The sequence below is a fragment of the Schistocerca americana genome, chromosome 3 (genome assembly GCF_021461395.2).
Source record: "Schistocerca americana isolate TAMUIC-IGC-003095 chromosome 3, iqSchAmer2.1, whole genome shotgun sequence".
Taxonomy (NCBI): Eukaryota; Metazoa; Arthropoda; class Insecta; order Orthoptera; family Acrididae; genus Schistocerca; species Schistocerca americana.
Window position 1 is genome coordinate 165,232,333 of NC_060121.1, and position 14,069 is coordinate 165,246,401.

The following is a 14,069-nucleotide window of genomic DNA, read 5'->3' on the forward strand; positions in this document are numbered from 1 at the left end:
GTGCTGAGACTGCTGTAACATCCACATAGGTGGAAGCAGGCATGGGAATTCGTTGAGCAATTTCAACCAAACTTGACAACTTACTTACTATATGCGCAAAAATTGTTTTGACAGTGTGAGTGTTCTAAGGGAGGACATATAAAAACTTTGAAAAAAATAATATTAGTGTCATAGTCTTCTCGCCATACTCCTGCGCCATTCTTGTCCAGGTGATAGATCTATTAAATAGGCAACTACAACAATGTTACACGTTTTGGCATTTGTTAGAAATGAATATACCTCTGCAGATCATTCGAGAACAAGTAAACAGCCAATAAATGATTCTATCAGAAATTAATTACTTCTGACTTCTACAAAAGGCTGTCTCTTGTTCTTCTCGATGGTATACCGGAAACAGTGAAGAACTTGGGTGTACGTTTTGGACGAGCACTCACCTGGACAGAAAATACGATCTCCATATGCAGAAAACCTTCCAGTTTTCTCTATGACCTCCAGAAGCTTCGGAACCCATTTCCACAGGATGTGAAGTGTAAACTTGAGAGACCGCTACGGTCGCAGGTTCGAATCCTGCCTCGGGCATGGATGTGTGTGATGTCCTTAGGTTAGTTAGGTTTAAGTAGTTCTAAGTTCTAGGGGACTGATGACCTCAGATGTTAAGTCCCATAGTGCTCAGAGCCATTTTGTAAACTTGAGGAATCACTCGTTCTACGGAATCTTTACTATTGCCATGTACTCCAGCACGGTGTGAGTAGTTAAAGCTCCAAACGGAGGCGATAAGTTGTGGGATGCCTCCTAATATACTGTCGAGCCTCCTTTAGCCCTGCCTATGCAGCAGCACCCTGACGTGGCATTAACTCAAGTCGTTGGAGGTCCCCTGCAGAAGTATTGAGCCATGCTGCCTCTATAGCCGTCCATAATTGCGAAAGTGTTGTCGGTGCAGGATTTTGTGCCGGAACTGACTTCTCGATTACGTCTCCTAAATGTTCGATAGGGATTCGTGTTGAGCCATCCGCGTGGCCTAATCATTGGCTCGGATTGTCCAGAATGTGTTTCAAACCAACTGCGAACAGTTGTGTCCTGGTGACATGACACATTGTCATGGGAACATGAAGTCGATGAATGAATGAAAATGGTCTTCAATAGCCGAACATTATCATTTTCAGTCAATCATCGGTTCAGCGATATCAGAAGACCCAGTCCATTCCATGTTAACACAACCCACACTATTATGGAGCCACTATTAACTTGCGCAATGTCTTATTGACAACTTGGGTCCATGGCTTCGTTGGGTCTGCGCCAGACTCGAACCCTCCCATCAGCTCTTACCAACTGAAATCGAGGCTCATCTGAACAGTCCACGGTTTTACAGTCGTCTTGGGCAGGGGTCTCCGAACCTTTTAGTCCGCAGGCCATATTGACTCCTCCACGAAGTCAGAAGGGCCAAGATCTACCTAGTGGGACTAAAGCACCCTAGCACTGCATTATCATCGTAATGTAAGGGTAAAGGAAAGATGAAATCGCAAAGATCTAAGGTTGTGGGAATAGCTAGCACTGAAACGAACTAAGATTTTTATTTAATTATAATTTTGGTTGGTGGACGTTCCTGACCGAAATTCTGGCGTATTTTATTCTGGCGAATTTCACGGACAAAAAAGTATGTCACTGCACATTATTCACGAAATCGTGCTGCAAAGTTAACGAAATCTCAAAATCATTGTTAGCAACACTATTACTGCAAGACGTAACAGAGGTAGAGTATGTCAACGCATTGTTATTTCAAACGGCGCAACAATATGTTTAGTTATGTAGTCTTGTAGAGAGTCACGAGTTTTTTAGTGTTTTATGCGCTATACTAGTAGGTGAGACGACAAAGTGTGGGAGAATTCAATGTTTGAATTCGAAGAGACAAGGAAATCTGAAAATCGAAATACGTGTAGCATGACTTGAGTATTTTTTCACTGTATTTTTTAGTGGAACTACAGTGTAATTTTATTTAATTTAGTAATTAAAGTACCTTAAAAATAAATTCATTGCATTTTGTTTAGGCAGACTACTCCCTAGTTTTATTAGTATTAAATAGCACGATTTCATTTTCAGGTTACAATCTTCTGTGAAGTTCTGTACAAATATGGAAAAGAAACGAAAGGTTGACAGTGAATGTAGAATTTTTAAAGAGCAGTGGGGATGTCAATATTTCGTGGTGGAGTCAAGTAACAAACCAGTGTGTATTATTTGCAATGAAGCAAATCAGTCTTCAAAGAATACAACTTAAAACGTCATTATGAGACTGAGCAATCTCAGAATTATTCCAAGTTTACAGGATGCGAACGGTTAGAAATGTATGGGTCTCTGAAACGCCAGCTAAAAACCCAGCTGTCGCTGTTTAAGAAAGTAAATGCTGAACAACATGCAGCAACTCGTGCTAGTTTTCGTGTGGCTCATTTAGTAGCGAAACGGTGTAAGCCGTTTACTGACGGTGAATTAATTAAGAACTGCATTATTGCAACAGCGGAAGAAATGTGTTCAAAAAAAGTTAATTTATTTAAAAACATAAGTTTCTCGGCAAACACTGTTGCTCGAAGAATAGATGGCATTGCACAAAATATATCAGCACAACTGTATGCCGTGGATGAGTCAACAGATGTATCAGATACTGCTCAACTATTACTTTTTATTCGAAGGATTGACAGAAATTATGAAGTGTATGGAGCTCCTTGATGTTCACAGTATTCACGGGATGACCACTGTCGAAGATATTTTTAAAGGAGTTGAAAGGGCAGTTCAAAAAAACAATCCTCAGTGGAAGAAATTAATATGTATTACAACTCATGGTGGAAAAAACATGTGTGGGAAAAATAAAGATGTTGTTGCTCTCCTTTCTAAGGCCGCAGAAAATGACAGTGGCTCAAAACCATTAGTAGTGCATTGTATTATTCACCAACAGTCTTTGTGTGGAAAACATTTAGATGTCAGAAGTTTTAAAACCAGTTATTTCAGTTGTTAATTATATCTGATCCGATGCACTCAGTCATCGACAGTTCCGCGAGTTTGTTGAAGGTATTGAGGAAAGCGACTTGTCATATTATACTGCAGTGCGCTGGCTTAGCTGCGGTAAAGTTCTGACCCGTTTTATTTTTAACTACGAACAGTAATTCAAGTCTTTTTGAACTAAAGGAATCGCCTTCTGGCTGAGTTACGGAACGGTGAGTGGATATGGAAGCTAGCATTTTATACAGACTTAACTAAACATATGAATGACCTTAATTTAAAATTTCATGGTGAAAACCAGCTTCTGCCTGATTTATACACGCATGTTAAGTCCTTTCGACAAAAGATTGCTTTGTTTCAATCTCAGTTGAACAAAGTATGCTTCACACATTTTAATACATGCCAAACATTCAGTCAGCAAACTGAGATTCCGTTTCCCGTAACTTTCGCAATTGAAGCTTTGAGCGCTTTAAAAATTAATTTTGAATCACGTTTTTCAGGTATCAATGAAAATTCAAGCGATATCAAGATATTTCACAATCCCTTTGACGCCGATATACACTCCTGGAAATTGAAATAAGAACACCGTGAATTCATTGTCCCAGGAAGGGGAAACTTTATTGACACATTCCTGGGGTCAGATACATCACATGATCACACTGACAGAACCACAGGCACATAGACACAGGCAACAGAGCATGCACAATGTCGGCACTAGTACAGTGTATATCCACCTTTCGCAGCAATGCAGGCAGGCTGTTATTCTCCCGTGGAGACGATCGTAGAGATGCTGGATGTAGTCCTGTGGAACGGCTTGCCATGCCATTTCCACCTGGCGCCTCAGTTGGACCAGCGTTCGTGCTGGAAGTGCAAACCGCGTGAGACGACGCTTCATCCAGTCCCTAACATGCTCAATGGGGGACAGATCCGGAGATCTTGCTGGCCAGGGTAGTTGACTTACACCTTCTAGAGCACGTTGGGTGGCACGGGATACATGCGGACGTGCATTGTCCTGTTGGAACAGCAAGTTCCCTTGCCGGTCTAGGAATGGTAGAACGATGGGTTCGATGACGGTTTGGATGTACCGTGCACTATTCAGTGTCCCCTCGACGATCACCAGTGGTGTACGGCCAGTGTAGGAGATCGCTCCCCACACCATGATGCCGGGTGTTGGCCCTGTGTGCCTCGGTCGTATGCAGTCCTGATTGTGGCGCTCACCTGCACGGCGCCAAACACGCATACGACCATCATTGGCACCAAGGCAGAAGCGACTCTCATCGCTGAAGACGACACGTCTCCATTCGTCCCTCCATTCACGCCTATCGCGACACCACTGGAGGCGGGCTGCACGATGTTGGGGCGTGAGCGGAAGACGGCCTAACGGTGTGCCGATACCCCAGGAGCAACAGTGTCCCTAATTTGCTTGTAAGTGGCGGTGCGGTCCCCTACGGCACTGCGTAGGATCCTACGGTCTTGGCGTGCATCCGTGCGTCGCTGCGGTCCGGTCCCAGGTCGACGGGCACGTGCACCTTCCGCCGACCACTGGCGGCAACATCGATGTACTGTGGAGACCTCACGCCCCACGTGTTGAGCAATTCGGCGTTACGTCCAGCCGGCCTCCCGCGTGCCCACTATACGCCTTCGCTCAAAGTCCGTCAACTGCACACACGGTTCACGTCCACGCTGTCGCGGCATGCTACCAGTGTTAAAGACTGCGATGGAGCTCCGTATGCCACGGCAAACTGGCTGACACTGACGGCGGCGGTGCACAAATGCTGCGCAGCTAGCGCCATTCGACGGCCAACACCGCGGTTCCTGGTGTGTCCGCTGTGCCGTGCGTGTGATCATTGCTTGTACAGCCCTCTCGCAGTGTCCGGAGCAAGTATGGTGGGTCTGACACACCGGTGTCAATGTGTTCTTTTTTCCATTTCCAGGAGTGTATTTGGCGGGCCGGATACCAGGGGTGTCCGGCCAGCTAGCGCGGGACGGCTTGCCGGCCCTCGCGGGCCGGTTTTGGCCCGGGGGCCGTAATTTGGAGACCCCTGGTCTAGGGTCCAACCGGTATGTTCACGAATCCAGGAGAGGCGCTACAGGCGATGTCGTGTAGTTAGCGAAGATCCTCACGCCATCGTCTTCTGCCAGAGCCCAGTGACGCAACATTATGCCGCACTGTCCTAACGGAAACTTCCGTCGTACCTCTGACGTTGATATCTGCTGTTATTTCACGAAGTGTTGCTTGTCTGTTAGCACTGACGACTTCATGAAAACGCCACTGCTCTCGGTCGCTAAGTGAAGGCCGTCGGCCACAGCGTTACCCAAGGTGGAAGGTATTTCCTGAAATTTGCTATTCTCGGCACACTGTGCATCTCGGAATAATGAATTCCCTATCAATTTCAGAAATGGAATGTTCTATGTGTCTAGGGCAACTAGCATTCCGCGTTCAAAGAGTGCCATTTCCAGTCGTGCGGTTATAATCACATCAGAAACTTTTTCACATGAAATGTATGAGCACGATAAAGGCAACTAAGCTCAAATGGTTCAAATGGCTCTAAGCACTATGGGACTTAACATCTGAGGTCATCAGTCTCCTAAGAACTACGTAAATCTAACTAACCTAAGAACATCACACACATCCATGCCCGAGGGACGATTCGAACCTGTAACCGTAGCAGCCACGTGGTTCCGGACTGAAGCGCCTAGAACCACTCAACTACAGTGGCCGGCTGACAACCAAGCCAATTCAGTGGCCCTTGTATCTTGTTGATGTGATTCTACCACCGCCTGTATATGTGCATACCGCTATCCCATGACTTTTGTCACATCAGTGTATACGATTTGATCTAACTGTGATCACTTGTGTGCGTTACATTTGCAGCAACCGCCTATTTGACCACGTCACTGTTTCATTCGCCCACTTTGGTTGGTTGTCTACCACATGTTACATGACCGACTCTTCAGCCCGCATACACCTCATTACCTCGCATCAAAGACTCAGTAACTGTCATTCCATCGTAATGGAAGCACAAGATGTCAGTTATCTAAAGTGCTAGCTTTGCGCATCCAGAAAACAAATACATTCTCCGGCCGGAGTGGCCGAGAGGTTCTAGACACTACAGTCTGGAACCACGTGACCGCTACGGTCACAGGTTCGAATCCTGCCTTGGGCTTGGATGTGTGTGATGTCCTTAGGTTTGTTAGGTTTAAGTAGTTCTAAGTTCTATGGGACTGATGACCTCAGAAGTTAAGTCCCATACTGCTCAGAGCCATTTGAACCATTTTTTCGAAATACATTCGCAAACATCTTCGCTGTCACTGCTGTCCACCTCTGGAACAAGTTACCCTGCATTTTGCGCACAGTTCTGTGCGTTCGTGCATTTGAGATGAAGGTGTAGCACTTCCTTCTGTTAATCTCACAACTTTTTTCCAATAAATTGAAGTATAGGCCTGGTTTTCCTCTTTAAAATATTAAAGCAAATTCTCCCATCTTTTCCCAGCTACGCATCTTTCTCTTTTCATTTTTCATTCAGTCAAGCCACTTTCTTTCTCCCTGATTCCATTATTAGATTTCTGTCAGCTTTCTTTAGCTCATCCATCCCCTCTGTCACGTCCATTGCTACTAGCGCTCACATTTTAAATTCACTTGCCTATAATTTGTCTGCTATTCTGTTTTCCATGAATGAAAGTAAACTGTCATTTTTTTTTATTTCTGCCCTTCGTAGTATAGGAGAAGCACCTGTTCCGGTGATTTATCTGCGCTGTTTACGAAATAGTAATTTCTAAATGTTTGATCCTATATCAGCGTTTAACATGCCTGTCGTAATGAATGTTATGTAAAACATGAAGAATGCCTGATGGTCCTAGTTTTTCCAGGATAAATGAATCTATAAACAGAAAATAAATAAATAAATATGTTCTGTGAAATCAGAATAAATAGGTAAGGCTAGTCGCGGTGGCCGAGCGGTTATAGGCGCTTCAGTCCGGAACCGCGCTGCTGTTACGGTCGCAGCTTCGAATCCTGCCTGGACATGGATGTGTATGATGTCCTTAGGTTAGTAGAGTTTAGGTAGTTCTAAGTCTAGGGGACTGACGATCTCAGACGTTAAGTCCTACACTGCTTAGAGCCATTTGAACCGTTTGAACTAGGTATGTTGGTAACACCCAGTGTTCAACGAAAAGCCGCATAAACGCTGAAATCTCCCCCTGTAATGTCACACCCTCTTCAGCTCAGATACTTACTGCTATGGAGAGAAGGGATGTTGCCTACCTTGTAATGCGCACAGCTAACTGGCAGAACCATACAGCGGTGGTTGGGGTGTCATCGCTCGTCTCAATGGTGGACGCAGGGCATCCTCTCTGCAGACAGCGAACCTAGAAACACAAATACCACCTCATTAGTCAGAAGGTTTAACAATTGAAGACATAAAGTCTGTATATGAGTTATGAGTCCGTGATCATTTTATTTTTAGCACTTTTATTTTCACAAGTCCGTGAATTCTGTGTCATCATGACGGACTTGTGAAAATAAAAGTGTCAGAAGGTTTAGCTTGCGGGCAGGACGTGCCGATTTTTGCTTTGGTACCCTGATCAACGCTGAGTGGTACAAACGGTAAAGTGTCCTTTCTACATCGATTAATTTCTTATCTGGAAGAAATAAATCGACTAAGCAGTTTACTACAAAATCAAGTTACAAAAAATACATTCCAATTACAACAGTTTATAGGTATTTTTTCTCACGCCACATTATTATTACAATTATTATTGTTATTATTTTACAACGGACAAATATTATTTGTATAACATTTGCTTATATTAATTTTACTTTACAGTACTGAAAGAAAATCAGATCAAAAAAACCCTTTTTCTCTCTTTGACAGCGTGAGCTGTATTTCTGCAGTTGCCGTATAGTTTAGGAAATTGCAACGGCTTGGAGATGGCATGCAACAAAAGTCAAAATGGCGCGAAGTGCACTACATGAATGAATATAAAATAGTTAGTAGAAATTCGTTAATCTATAAAAAGATCGACGCGCGAAGCATACAACTCCCACCGTCATATCTCGGCGAAGGATCTTCTCGAGAACCCGAACAAATTCCGGGACTACATAAAATTACAAAGACTATCGAAAGCTACTATTCACTCACTCGTCTACCATTCTGGTGTGGCGACACAGGACAGCAATAGGAAAACTGAAATTTCAAATTTTGCTTAAAAAAAAAATACCATTCACACAGCAAGATAGTACACAAGCACTGACTCCTGTGTGGAGGACATATACCAGGTATCTTGGGCTTGAGAAGGAAATGAAAGAGTTCAAAACAAATACGTCACCCCGCCCTCATGAAATCCCGATTGGTCATTGGCCCATTACTTGCCTTGCATTTGTCGCGACAGTCTCGTCCTAAGCAGAGTTCAATAGGAGTGCGAAAGAGAGCAGGTGTCTCTCGTGCAAGAAGGATAAAAGAAGGTACCGACAAAATTACAGACCAATATCCTTAACATAAGATGAGAATATTTTAAGATCTATTACAATAAATTATTCGAGACAGAAAAACTTCTTTCCACTAATCAGCACAGAGTTAGAGGGCACCGCTCTTGTGGAACTACCTTGCCGTTTTCTCGCATGACTTCCTGCGAACCATGGATAGGGCGATAGGCAGATTTCATATTCCTAGATTTCCAGAAAGCGTTTTATATAGTGCCCCACTCTGAATGTTATCGAAGGTCTGAGGCATGTGAGTGGCAGGAGGCTTTTTAAATAATAGAACCCAAAACGTCCTCCTAGAAGATGAAGGTGCATCAGAGACAAGGGTATCGTAATGAATGCCCTAGGGAGAAGTGGTAGGACCGTTCTTGTTGTTACGGCGTAAAGTCAAAGCGCCGGCACGCCAGTCGGGAACGACAGAGAAGAGATGGCTGTGAGAAGACGTCAGCCAATAGCCTGACCGACCCTGCTCCAGGACGACAACGCTACAGCAGTGGCAGCTAGGTAAAGAAGACATAAGCTCCGCACCCGACTTATCGCGGCAAATTTGTACAGCAGCTTCAAGACTAGCAACTTGGATAGAAGCGTCAACTCTAATTACTTACTTGTGCTGTATATATAACACGGACTTGGGAATTGTTATACTGAAGAGATTACCCATTTTGTCTGTCACCCTCTGCTTGAATTGCTTGTATGTCTTCATTTTGTAATAAAACTCATTAATACGATTTGTTTGAATGTTGTCTAGCAATGCGAGAAAGCAGGCTTCCTAGACACCCCATATTTGACGGCTAGGCTGGATTTGACACTTGTTCTCTATATACACAAACCTCCCAGCGGACAGCGAGAGCGACAATCTGCGGGTATTTGACGATGACGGTGTACTGTACGGGAAAGTGTGGGCAAGGAATGGTTGTAAAAGGATACAAGGTGAATTACGTTAGACAGTATTTCTAATTGGTGTGATGAATGCAAGTTTGCTCTAAACGTTGACTAATAGGAAAAACTATCTCGTAACTTTCAGATACAGTTTTTGTCCTGTTCTGCTTGACACAGTGAAGTCTTTTACACGTGTAGGCCCATGCTGCGAAGCGATATGAAATGAAACGAGGACGTAATGTCGGTAGCAGGGAGTGCGAATGGTCGATTTCTGTTCATTAGGAGAATTCTTGGGAAATGTACCCCGTCTATAAAGGAGACCACGACTAGAACATTAATGCGACCCATTTTTGACTATTGTGCGGGTTTTTGGGGTCCCCACTAAGTTGGAATGAAGGAAGACATCGAAGCATTTCAGATGCGCGCTGCTAGGTTTGTTACAGGTAGGAATAGGAAACAGAATGACTGTTACCTGGTACCATGCGCCATAGAGTGACGTCAGAATTTACGTACTCATAGATGTAGATTAGCATATGACCTCAACTGTACAAACTAGTACGAGTAAGGTCATCTACATATAAGTAAAGATTACTCAGTGGGTTTCTTATTCAGTACCGCAACTGAATGTTTCAGTTTTTTAGAAGTCGCTGTATGCGCCATATAACAAGAAGAAAAATTTACCAGCACGTGTCGGAAATTCACCAGTGGCGGGATCGTGGCCTACCGTGGCTATATCACCGTACAGGATCTCAGTCATCAGCGCTACACGAATTGGCCTTTGGTTCCGAAAGCCCATGTCAATGATGTTTCGTTGAATGGTTGGCACTCTGACCCTTGTTGATGGCCCAGCACTGAAATCTGAAGCAATTTGAGGAAGGGTTGCACTTCTGTCAGGTTGAACGCTTCTCTACAGTCGTCGTTGCAGGAGCTTTTCTCGGCCGCAGCGATGTCGGAGATCTGATGTTTTACCGGATTCTGACATTCACGGTACATTTGTGAAACGGTCGTACGGGAAAATCCCCACTCATCGCTAACTCGGAGATGATGTGTCCCATCGCTCTTGGGCCCATTATAACACCAAGTTCAAACTCACTTAAATCTTGATAACCCGCCATTGTAGCAGCAGTATCTGACCTAACAAATGCACCAGAAAATTGTTGCTTTACATAGGCGTTGCCGACCAGAGCGTCGTATTCTGCCTGCTTACATATCTCTGTACTTGAATTAGCATGCCTATACCAGTTTCCTTGGCGCTTCAGTGTAGTTCGACACAGGATACCTGAAAATTAATTACGAAAAATTTTAAAATAACAGTTTGATCAACTCTAGATGCATATCAAAGGAAAGGTAATTTTCTGAATAACCCGAATGTGATGCCAAATTTACTTACTGCTGTCACCCTTTCACACTGTAGCAGTAGAGACTAATGTCAGACCTTGTGGCCAGTCCACGAAAAGTCTGCACATTACATTTAATTTCGATCGTTTCCGGTCGTCTTCTGATCAGAATATAAACCGGAAACGGTCGAAGATAGTTACCCATTTCCTATAAGCGATCTCGGCTAATTAGGATTTTACGACAGATGAAAATTAATTGAAATAATAAGTGACAGTCTATACTCTGTCAATTCCCGGTAACTAAAATAATTTTTTCGCCCTTTTTGTTTTTCTTCTGAGGCTACTGCTACAAAATTTGGCCACCGCCAAATAAAACTGCCCTCTGATAACATTCCTTAGCATGAGATTGCTACAGTTCATGTTCTCTTGTGACTAACACCAAATGCAAACGGAGCCTCATGCTAGTTGTTACATTCGCAGCGTAGCCACACCCATGATCAGTTCACACATGACGTGCTTGAGGCAGTTGTGGACGCCTGTGTCCGCATACAACAAAATTAAATGCCAATTTGGTTTCATAAAATGTAGCTTTCTTTTGATCCTTGTCCCGTATACGATGTGCTCTTGACCGTATCTACACACATCAATAAACGTGTTGCAGCACCCCAGCATCTCGTGCAGATGTGTTGCTGTACCGATCGGGAAGTCAGGCCTGACGTTCTTTGCAGACTTACACTTTGTTACCATGATAGTTGCCGACGGGTTTAACGTCGCGTTCGAATGGATTGCAGCATTTCAGTTGAAAGTAAAGCACCTGTAGAGACGCATTAGAGGTATCTGTGGAATAGTAGAGTGAACACCCATTACGCCACGCCACGAAGAACAACTGTGACCAGTGACGTGTCCACGTCATCATGTTGCGGGTAGGGGTCATGCAACCAGAGAAGTTGCTCGACATGTACACCGTAGTGCGTGGTGCGTGGTACGGACATGGAATCCAGTTGACAGGTAATGTTGAAGACTTACACCGCACAGACTGTCCACGTACGAGAGGCCCCCTGTGCCGAGTGCTCGAGACCTGAATTCGACGTTCAAAGAGGTCACAGGACGTCATGTATTGCATCGAACTGTTAGGGGACGATTGTATAATGCGAATCTCCATTCCGGCTGCCAAAGCGAATACGACGATGTACATCAATTCAGTTACAGAAGGGCAAAGAAATAATGCAAAATGGGCGCCCCGAGATTTGCGTCGGGGTTTTTGTTTTCCGACGAAACTTGAAACTGTTTGTGTCCTGATAATCGCAGACAACATGTTTGGAGAAAATCCGCTAATATTCAACACCTCCAACACTGTGCCCCCTTGTGCAATAAGGCACTAGTGGAGTGATTCCTAGTGTGGCGTTACATGGGACCATCGTAAACCTGTAGCGATTATTGAGAGCAACCTCACTGCTCTACGATACAGGTACGAGATTCTTCAACCAATTGTGGGACTATATCGCGAACATTTGGCGACAATTTCACTCGATGGATGATAGTGCTGTTCTCGTGAACACATTCCTTCAGCACACTGGGATCAGCAGAATGGAGAGACGTGCCTGCTCTCCGTACGTGAATCCAACTGTGGTATCAGGTGAAACTACATCTTTTTGGACGTCGACAACTTGCGCAGAACCGCCATTGAAGAGTGTGACAATTTGGATCAGCGCTGGGTTGATGATTTCATTGATGGTAGGCCATGGTGGATTCAATCCTGCTTCCGAGTAAAGGGACATTCCACTACGTACTGACGTTGCTTGGCAATGCTGTGAACACTCCCTCATGGGAAACAGTTGATTTTGTCATTACAAACCATAAGCATTCCTCAGAGCCAAATTTTGTTTTCTTTGCAGTGAACTTCGAAATAAGTGGGTGTTGCAAAACATTTGTTGATGTGTGAATATAGAAGCCTGAAATCTTTATTTGTATCGAACTTCTAAAGTGCACTCTGACCCTCACTTCATACTTTTGCCTTTTATAGCTGCATTAACTATCGAGTAAATTGTCGGAGCAGTATGTACAATGTATATCGCCCAAGAAGGATGACATTTACTTTATACTTATCTTCGACTGCAATGTTGACTTAATCGGACAGGGGCTACTAACAATAATTCGACGAGCACTATCGAAAGTGGGAAGCAATTGCGCAATTTCTCAGTTTTGATCCCAAAAAAGCGAGTCTTAGTATTGATATTCTGTCTGTTTCTTGTACCAGTTGGATACAGAAATCGTTGAGGAAATCTCCCCCTCCCTCCACCCACCCGCACATACAGGCCATTGCATACCCGCACACTCACCTAAAAGCACGCTTGCTTACACGCCTGGGTGTTCCTTATAATCGTCATTTGCATGAAAAGTATTTAAAATATCATTGTAGCTACAAAGGTTGCAAATTTTTTGCTGTAATTTTCTCTCTCTTTCATCAGACCTCTAGAATTCCCGTTTACAGCGGAGGAGTATTGTGACGACAACAATGTGAACGTACTACAGTGATATCGAAGTTTTACCTCTCGTATCTGTCAAGCGAGAGCTCAGAGGACATTCACCGATCAAATAAAATTATCAAAAGAATATAAACTCAATTACGACCATATATTTCTGTTGTCATATATAATGTGAGCATACCCAGAGTATATAGTAGTCCTACATCATGTACCTCAGTTTTTTTTTTTTGGTCATCAGTCTACTGACTGGTTTTGATGCGGCCCGCCACGAATTCCTTTCCTGTGCTAACCTCTTCATCTCAGAGTAGCACTTGCAACATACGTCCTCAGTTATTTGCTTGACGTATTCCAATCTCTGTCTTCCTCTACAGTTTTTGCCCCCTACAGCTCCCTCTAGTACCATGGAAGTCATTCCCTCATGTCTTAGCAGATGTCCTATCATCCTGTCCCTTCTCCATATCAGTGTTTTCCACATATTCCTTTCCTGTCCGATTCTGCGTAGAACCTCCTCATTCCTTGCCTTATCAGTCCACTTATAGCACTACATCTCAAATGCTTCGATTCTCTTCTGTTCCGGTTTTCCCACAGTCCATGTTTCACTACCGTACAATGCTGTACTCCAAACGTACATCCTCAGAAATTTCTTCCTCAAATTACGGCCGGTATTTGATATTAGTAGACTTCTCTTGGTCAGAAATGCGTTTTTTGCCATAGCGAGTCTGCTTTTGATGTCCTCCTTGCGCTGTCCGTCATTGGTTATTTTACTGCCTAGGTAGCAGAATTCCTTAACTTCATTGACTTCGTGACCATCAATCCTGATGTTAAGTTTCTCGCTGTTCTCATTTCTACTACTTCTCATTACCTTCGTCTTTCTCCGATTTACTCTCAAAGCGTACT

The 14,069-nt window shown here is 43.9% G+C and overlaps 1 protein-coding gene across 1 annotated transcript in view; it reads right to left on the reverse strand.

The window, feature by feature from the left end:
• LOC124607377 overlaps window positions 1-14,069 on the reverse strand; it is an 863,509-nt gene that overhangs the window by 758,180 nt on the left and 91,260 nt on the right. The window contains exon 2 of the mRNA XM_047139692.1: window positions 7,253-7,356. The gene's annotated coding sequence lies outside the window, so the exon portion shown is untranslated. The remainder of the gene's footprint in view (window positions 1-7,252; window positions 7,357-14,069) is intronic.